General features: G+C 37.6%; 1 long non-coding RNA gene across 1 annotated transcript; it reads right to left on the bottom strand.

Moving 5' to 3' along the window:
- Positions 1 to 6,659: 6,659 nt before the first annotated feature.
- On the bottom strand, positions 6,660 to 9,120 carry LOC107801084 (uncharacterized). Its single transcript, XR_001651552.2, has 2 exons — positions 8,698 to 9,120; positions 6,660 to 8,378 (listed from the first exon to the last, which is right to left on the bottom strand). It is a non-coding gene; the product is annotated as an uncharacterized LOC107801084 (long non-coding RNA).
- Positions 9,121 to 10,090: the final 970 nt, after the last annotated feature.

The raw sequence follows: 10,090 nt of genomic DNA, 5'->3' as shown, positions 1-10,090 counted from the left end.
TCTCCCTCCTCTCTACCCTAACCCTCATTTTCCTAAACTCACCGCCCTTATTTCCCCTCTACTGACGAACCCTAATTCCGTCGCCTCACCCAAATCCCCCCAAATCTCGTTCCTAATGGGATTCTTTCCCTATTCCCTTGCCATTTCGGTATTTTTCCTTTATTTGGTGCTATGTTAAGGAGTGACTTAGGTACTTGCCTAAACATGGAAAGTACCCCGCTTTGATTCTGCCCAAATCTATTTTTGTCTCTTGAATCTGGACAACCTTGAGTCCAAGCACGTTATTTTGTAACGATTCTCTCATATCTCGTTGATTCGCACTAAACCCTAAAGGTTAGGGTTCCAGATTTTTTTTTGAATCGAACCTTAACTAGTTCAAACTCTGATTTCTAGCATTATTCCGTCTATATTCATTCTATTACTTGTGAATCTGCTTATTTTTGTCGACTCCCTTCACTTACCTAATTTAGGGTTTCAGACCTTTTTACTTTAACCAAATCTGGTTCGATTCTAGGTTTCCTTTTGAATAATTTCTTACTTATGTTTATTTTTATGTTAATATGTGATTCTTGCCTTTATTTTCTACCAATTTTGTGGTTTACCTAACTTAGGGTTTTATATCCTTTTACTTGAACAAAATCTGGTTCGATGCAGTATTCCTTTTTTTTATAATAATCTTTTGTTTGTTCATTATATGCCTATGTGATTCTTTACCTTATTTCCTACTGATTTTGTGTATCTTCACCTAAAATTTGGGGTTTCAATCCCACTGATTTGAGCACTTGCCTTTTAATATTTTAATTAGCTATTTCTATGCTCTAGTCTCAACACTATTTAAACCCATCCCTACTCCCCTTTGAAAAACAAAAGAAGATTGAGAGTTCAAAAAACCTTTTCACTACTATATACCAAAAGTTGTGTGCTCTTGCTCTCTCTTGAGCAATAATATTCTGTGTTTTGATTCTTGGCCGATTGAAAGCCAAGGTCAGAAATCTTTTTGCTTCCGTTTAGTGCTATTTGCTATACTGTTGGATTCCTTTTCCTTGTTCATCTTAACTGGTGAGTTATTGAATCTTCTGCCCCTTTCATTATGATTATTTGCTCAATGTGTTACTGCCATTAGGCCATGTTACCCTAAATGCTATTACTTGTAGTTAAGACATGTCGAACTTAGTTTGAATTGATTAATGAAATCTGCCTAATTCTGTGTTATTGAGGACTATCTTTTAGAGTTAAACATGCTTTCATACCTCTTTAGCCATGTATAGATGTGTGCCTTAACAGATTTATAATGTTTGTTTGTTGAACTTGTTACGGCCTGTTTAGTTCTGTTCTCACTATGTTATAATACCTCTACTAGATTGTTTTAATCAATTCTTACTACTAATCAATGTATTTTCTTTCTATGACTTAGCCTAATCTGAAGTCTCTGTTATCACTGTGAACATGTTTATGAACTGGCCTTATTAGCATGTGACTTTGTTAATTCTTAAAAACTTGATTAAGTATGCTTAGGTTCAAATATATTTTTTATTTGTTTGTACATGCTCTATATGTGATTCTATCCTTAAGTGTATCCCCTAATCCCATCCTACTCTCCTGAATCCTCATTCTTTGCTGGCTGAAAGCCAAAGCTATTTAGGTTCTGTCCTCTGGCCTCCCTAGTGTGAGCACTGCTCAGGGTTCATGTGAGACCCTTGTGAACGCTGACACACTAGAATTTAGTCCCTAGTCTTCCTTGAACTGTTTCTAATAATTTTCTCTAGTGTGAGCATTGCCCTGGGTTCCTGAAGCCCTTGGGCACTCTGACACACTAGAGATTTGGGTTCTATATGCTTATCCTTGAAATATGGGTGAATCATTCACTACTGGTTATTATGTATCTATGAACATGGGCTTTTGGAACTATTGTGAGTTAAAGGCCTGGCCTGTCTAGGTGTATTTGGACCTGCTGTAGGCTCCCTATAGTTTTACTTACCTTGTAATCCATTCATTGAATTCTAGTCTGTAATAATTATTTGTAATAACAATTCTGGGGTATTAGTAAAAACGGGAAAGGGTTCTTATTTTATACTTGCTATAAAGTGGGGGTAGAAATCCTTCCTATAGGGTTAATGTTGTGATGTTGGATGTTATATGTTAGAAATCATGCTTCTAAGTGTCTTATTGTGTTCAATCATTATGTGTTAGCAACCATGTCCATAGGCTCAATGTTTGGCTCAATTATGTTCCGTTACAAACCATGCCTATAGAAATGGTATAGTCCAATGTGTGTGTGAATTCCTGCTTGCATACTGTTTCATTCAGATTATAGAAATCATGTCTATAGGATTCAAAAACTGTTCAGATTGTAGAAATCATGTCTATAGGATTCAAAACTATTCAGATTATAGAAATCATGCTTATAGGATTCAAACTGGATCAAGTTATAGAATGCACGCCTGAATCTGTTTAATTGTTATTTATGCCTGCTTACTGTGCTGCTATCCTTACTAGAAAACATGCATGTAGGATTAAAACGAATAATTTTAGGTATGTTTTTGTGACTGGTTACTATTTACTATCGCACAAAACACCTAGATACCATGTTGGTAGGCTTAATCGTATTATGCTAAAATCAGTAGGAAAACTTTGTAGGTTCCAATAATCGCACTAAGAAACTGGTTTAATCACATAGGTATCCTGCCTATAGGATTTTGTAATTAATAAAACTTGCTAATGCTGATCAGATTGCGTGCATTTGTTGTTTAAATGCGGAGGCTAATTTGAGCTCATACTTGTTCCTATTTGAAAGTCCTAAATGTTTTATATGTCACCTAATTTTCTCTTTTTGAGCAACCTAAGTTAAATTCTAGAACCACCCTGAAATAGAGGTCCAAATACCTCATGGACTATAGGCATGGGACGGGTAGTGCACGCATAGGGTACGACTTAGAATCAAATAGAGCGCTTTAGGTAAACAACTTAAAGATAGTAATCGGGTAGCAGGAGATGATAGTCTGTGCCCGCTGAATAATATGAGTAACACCCCATCTTGAGGGAGTTACGAAGTATTATTTATGTTGCACGGGGTGATCCTTTAGGCTAAAAACTTAGGACCCCCCCATTTCTGTTTTAAAATAAATCGTTTATTTCATTTGTCAATTGTTTCTTTTCTCTTAAACTAATTTACATGTTTTGAGTTCGGTCGGGACCCACCGTTGTGGACCTCGAGGAGTGCCTAACACCTTCTCCTCGAGGTAATTTGAGCCCTTACCCGATCTTTGGTGACGCAAACTAGTAAACCCGAGTCATTTGCAATATAGGTGCCCTAATGCGCCTTAATCCGTTAGGTGGCGACTCTCTTTTAATAACCCTTCCTTTTAAAAGAGTTGTCAACGTTGAAACCCGATTTTGCGAGAGAAAGGGGCGCGACAGGCCCGCACCTCAGAACCAGACAAAACTCACAACATCCGACAACCCATTTATTTACGAGTCCAACCATACTAATTTCACTCAATTCCAACTCCGAATCGATATTCAAAACTCATAAATTCACTTTAGGAAAGTTTAGACAAAACCCTCCAATTTTTCTTTTAAAATCATCAATCAAATGCCAAAAACGAAGATGGAATCACGAAATATAATCAAAACCGAGTACAAAATACTTACCCCAATCCATGTGGTAAAAATCGCCTAAAACATCGCCCAAATCCGAGCTCCATAACTCAAAATATGATAAAATGACTCAAGGTCCGAAAATAGAGTACTTATAACCATTGAACAGAAATACTCATCGCGATAGCGGGAATCCCTTCGCGATCGCGAAGTACAGACGCGACTGCCACCAGATTACACTTCGCATTCCCCCAACAAAGTTAGGCAAGACACTTATCTCAAACAAGCTAAATCGATACACTAGAAATGCCATCCCGCTCAAATCATCCTCCGAGCGGCTCGAAACTAGCCAACAGCAACTCAAAATCATCAAATAAGGCCATAGTAAGCAAACCCAATCGATAAAGGTCGAATATTTACATATTTACTCAAAGCCAACCAAAAAGTCAAACCCGGGTTCGTACCTCAAAACCCGACAAAACTCATAAAATCCGACAACCCATTTATTTACAAGTCCAACCATACTAATTTCACTCAGTTCCAACTCCGAATCGATGTTCAAAACTCAAAACTTCACTTTAGAAAAGTTTAGACAAAACCCCCCAATTTCTCTTTTGAAATCATCAATCAAATGCCAAAAACGAAGATGGAATCACGAAATATACTCAAAATCGAGTAGAAAACACTTACCCCAATCTATGTTGTGAAAATAACCTCCACATTTGCCCAAACCTGAGTTCCATAACTCAAAATATGATAAAAATGACTCTAGTTTCGCAAAAGAGTACTTATAACCACTGAACAGAAATACTTATCACGATCGCGAAAATCCTTTTGTGATTGCGAAGCACAAACGCGACTGCCACCAGATTACACTTCGCATTCGCGGCATATTCCTCGTGAACGCGACTCACAGCTGACTCAGAACTTAGCAAACACGACTCCTTATATGCGAACACGATGAAGAAGGCCTCTAGCTCCAGCTCCCAGTTCATACAACGCGATTGCGATCCAGCATTCGCGATCGCGATCCAGCATTCGCGATCGCGATCCAGCATTCGCGAACGCGGAGAAGACTTGCCCCAACTCCACACAAACGCGGTCGACCTGTCGCGAACGCGATGAAGAAAATCCCCCAGTTCCATACATCACTACGCGATCGCGAAGAACAACAGAGATATCAGCAACCAGCAGAAACTAGCAACTCCAAGCCAACCTGGAATGATCCGAAACCACCCTGAAACTCACCCGAGCCCCTCGGGACCCCGTCCAAACATACCAACAAGTCCAAAAATAAATTACGGACCTACTCGTGGCCTCAAATCTCACATAACAACATCAAAATCACTAATCGCACCTCAAATCGAGTTAAATGAACTTTTGAACTTTCAACTTCCAAAACTCGTGCTGAGCCATATCAAATCAACTCGAATTACCTCAAATTTGGCACACAAGTTCCAAATGACATAACGAACCTATTCCAACTCCCGGAACCAAAATCCGAACCCAATATCATCAAAGTCAACTTTCAGTCAAACTTATGAACATTCCAAAACTCTAAATTGCTAACTTTCACCAATTAACGCCAAAACCTTCAAGAAATATCCAAATGCAAATCTGGGAATACATTTAAGTCCAAAATCATCACACAGACCTAACGGAACCATCAAAACTCCGATTCGGGGTCAAATACACAAAAGTCAAACATGGTCAACTCTTCCAACTCAAAGCTTCTAACATGAGAATCCTTCTTCTGAATCGATCCCGAATCACCTGAAAACCAAACCAACGATTGACACAAGTCATAATACGTCATATGAAATTACTCAAGACTTCAAATAGCCGAATAGAATGCAAATGCTCAAAATGACCGCTCAGGTCGTTACATCCTCCCCCACCTAAACATACGTTCGTCCTCAAACGTGCCAAGAGTTGTTCCAAGGCCATCAATCACGGTGTAACCTTACCATGCACATACCCGGTGGTGATCCCACATCACCCCGCTCCATATAAGCCTGCCAACACAACATAACTGAAGATCCTTACTTCAACCTTAGTCTGTAAACCTTAGAACCCAATTTCCAACATTCGGGATTCACCACAAGACCCGAATCTCGCATCTACGCACTGTACAAGTCTGAACAAGTTGTATCAAGACATAACCATAACCCAAGATGTAATCACATAATGCACCACATAATTTAGATACTCACATCAAGAACTGTTGACCACCATAGCTTCTCAAAAGCAAATCCGGTACCGGTAGTAAACCTCATATCAAATAAAACCTCATTCAAAACCTTCGTACACTAATGATGATGAAAGAAACACGCAGAATCTCTTAACCACTCATCTGATCAATAATCCAAGAATCTCACTCGTCCGACCAAGGCCATTTCCCAAATTCTTATCGGAAATATGGTATCATTCTGCCAAACATTCCTTATCCCAATACATAGTGCAAATCTCAGGTCTAGAAACCTCATCTCAGCCAATAAAAGCAGCCCAACCGACAAGTCTCACTAAAAAACACGTGGAGCCCCCACACAATGCGATTCCATACGCCAAAAAAGTAATAATTCAGACATGGCAGATAATAGTAAGAAAGTTAAATAAGAAGGCTACTAAGCAAGTTAAGCAGACAGGGTAATTTTAACATTTTCCTATGAACTACTTTCAACAAAGTGAAAGCAAAATACACAAAATAAGTATAAGGAGTTACATCTCATCACATTACCATCGCAACTCGATCCAATCATATTAATCCATATAGGGGTACCTATCGAGTCATAATGCTCGGGCTCACTAATCACATATGCGTCACATCAAGCACAATAGAGTGCACAAAATATAACTGTGGAAAAATAATTAGGCATAAACAACACTGAGAAAGGCAACCAGAACTATGGTGCAATAAGAAAGTCAACATTACGAGGGCCTCCTTGCCCATAACTCCATAAGGCCTAAAATAATTTACAATATGCGTGCGAAAAATCATGTAACCTTCGCCATCCGTCATAGCATAAGAGAGAAACACATAACATAGACCAAGGCGCAAATAACATCCATTATGCCCGATGATATACATGTGATAACAGCTGTGCAAGAGCATGCAAATCTGATCCGATACAGAATACACATTCTCATTAGGTTCAAAAATAATCCCCAAACCAAATTCCGATCATCCCCAAACAGGTAATTAACCTTCCAAAAGTCCATAGTAACTTTTCCATAACACCTACCATCAATCATCCAATCCTCAATATTTCATCACAATTCGCAATCAAGAAATAGTGTGCCAATGAGAACAACTAGTCTCTGAACCTCACGAATACTAGAATCTTCATATTCAATCTCAACACCGCTACTCAAATGGTTGATACGTTACTCATACTCCATCATCTTACATAAAATACCCACAAGTCAAAACACAATGCACCTGCCAACATGCGCACTCTCCTCCGGCGATATCAAATAGTACCCACATCCTCATACACATCTGGAATCGTCCATGTCATCAAGAACTCATGTCCTTACCTCCACAACTAAACTGCAACCTTGTACTTGCAACGTTCAACCCCACACGGCGCACCACCTCTAATATGCTAACTCGAAACACTACGAAAATCTCATAATCAACTTTGAACCATAAGAAAATTGAATACCTCATCAACTGCCTTTATAATCATAACTTAGCTTGATTATTTGTTAATTATGTATTTTTAGAACCTATGTGAGCTTTTACCGCATTTTAATTACTTGATTATGGCGTTATGGAATTATTTTGAAACGAACCACGTGTGCTTGAATCCGTTTTATCTATTGTGACAAAATCATGTCACACGTACGTGTATACAATTAATAGAACTTTATTATTATTAAGATTGTATGGCCAAAGTCGCGCGAACGCGTACTTTAATTTATTCTTGGATCATAATCATATCTCGTGAACGTGTACAGAATCACGATAATCGATTAAAATATTCCTAAAGCATTCTACGAATTTTCAAGTTTGTCTTCCTAGGTTTGGGGTTGCTGTGGAGGTCTAGCTATTATGAACATTATTTGAAAGATGATATCTTGGTCACTAGGTATATTGCACAAGGATGCATTCTTCATTTTTTAAAGCTCCTAGAATAAATACGTGACCACTGTGACCTTGATTACATTTTAGGGATGATAGAGTATATGGAGAGGAAATTAAGCTAAATCTAACTCTAAATTATTTACAATTTAAGGTTGTTCAACAGAAAGTCACGGAAGAGAAAGGAAATTAAATTCAAAACTATTACATCTTGTTACTACAGGCCAAATGGGATCCCAAATCGAAATCCTTGTGTGGGGCTTGGGCCTGGTAGATTTCACGTGGCCAGACCCTACATAAACCTCCAATGCTCTTAATTTACAAGAGAACCCGAGATGGGCTTGTCTTGGCACCCAGGCCCAATAACAAAACTCAAACTGTAAAGATTAATGAAACACAATAAAGACTGCCATCTTCAAGATCACACATACAATTGATTTCTACATTGTAAACTGGATCGCAATACTAAAAGAAATTTAGCTCTTATGTGATTCAAAAAATTATTACATTAAGATTACTGTTCTACCAAATACAATTATGAATTCTTAATAGATCTCTTAGAACCAAATGTATCCCAAATCTTCGTTTCTAATCATCCATGCCTATCACAATGAATTTAGAATTGCTCAATTTAACTTTGAGACCTCTAACTAATGCATTTGACCAACTGGTGGTCAAATTCATGAGCTAGTTGAATCTGCAACACCAACCAACATATGATAAAAATATTTATATTTCTAGTTCAAGTAATAAACAAACTCAGTTTTGATCTGGCAACTTGATATCACTAATTTCTATTAACAAACAACAGATTAACAAGTAGAAATCGAAATACAAATCACAGAATCGAACTCAATTTTATATATGTTTACTGTTAATCGAGTCCACAGCAGGCTGTAGGTGATAGTTACATCAACTGTTTTCAATATTAATTCAGAATTATGATCCATATGCAAGAAGCATTCAACAAAGGGAAAAATCATTGCAGACTACATTAATTGAGATTAAACAAGTACCTTAGCAGCAGAAAAATAAATGGCAAGTTGCCAAATAAAGGCTGAAATCAACTAGAGTTAGAGCTCAGCTAATCGAGAAAACAGCAAATCCAAGCAGAGAAACAACTTCAAATTTGACCCAAAATCAGCTTGAAACCCAGAAAAATGTTAAAGTGAATTGACAGAATTTAGGAAGCACTTTTAAAATATATTTTTTTGTTTTTGTTGTGATTTTCTGGAGTATTTTTGTTCTTCAGAACTGAAATTTTTATCTCAAATTTAGCTCCCTCTAAACGTGAGAGAGAGAGAGTGTATTGATAGTGAATTGGTGAGAATAATCAGTGAATGCGTGAGTAATCATGAGGGAATGTACTTCTCTTATAGCAGAATGGGAGCTACATTTTTCTGTTATTTCTCTTTCTTTTTAGTACCTTTTATTTTCTTTATTTTACTCCCCCAGTCCCTCATTTGACCTAATTTCACCGTTTTATTGCTTTTCAGTCCTTTCTCTTCCCTCCTAGAAGCTTCTAAATCAGTTAACAGCAAATATTCCCTCAGTTTAATTGCCTTAAATACCCCATTTTCTCCCCTGTATTTACTATTCTTTCATATCTTACCTTGCTCCTAAGATCAACTCGAATTGGGACTACATCTTGGCCTGTTTCCTAATCCACCCCACACATACTAAAAATCCAAAATAAGTTATTCCAAACCTTCGAAGGCCTATGCCTCACTAAATTGAAACCCGAAATTACTTCAACATCCTAATTTAATCTCTAATAAACCAAAAATCTATAATCAAACAAACTTTAAAAAACTAAAATGGAATGAAGCACGTAAGGATGCTCACTGATATCTGTTCATGTGATGAAACAATAAAAAATAAAAAACAATAGCAAAACATGTGTGCAATGGCTAACAAACAATTATGCTCGATTAACAATTAAACAACTAACCAAATAAATCAGGCTTTAGTTGATTTAGGCATAGATGATTTAGAATCAAAAAATAAAAAAAGGGATAAGTGAAAGTATAACAGAAACGGGAGACAAGATATACCCTCTAGCTCAAACAGACGGCCAATAACAGAAACTCCGGCGACAAATGGATAAGATTGAAATCTGGCCAGTCAACGGTGGGTTGACTGACATCGGCCTTCACTGAAACCTGTCGAAATTGACATCAATCAATAGATCTTATCAAAATCTATTGAATGATGTCGATTCTGACCGGTTATGACCATAGATTGAACGAGAAATCGAAAGGGGACAATGGGTGGCTAGGGTTTGGTTTTAATCGTAATGAGACGAGAATGGAGGTTCGATCTTAGTGGGACGGGACAGAGGAGGATAAATGGAGTTGATTGGTGGTGGTTTGAGGTTATTTGGACAATTCCAGTCGGCGGTGATGATTT

This window comes from Nicotiana tabacum, chromosome 4 (assembly GCF_000715075.1).
Source record: "Nicotiana tabacum cultivar K326 chromosome 4, ASM71507v2, whole genome shotgun sequence".
NCBI classification, from domain to species: domain Eukaryota; kingdom Viridiplantae; phylum Streptophyta; class Magnoliopsida; order Solanales; family Solanaceae; genus Nicotiana; species Nicotiana tabacum.
This window is presented reverse-complemented; position numbering and strand designations above follow the sequence as displayed.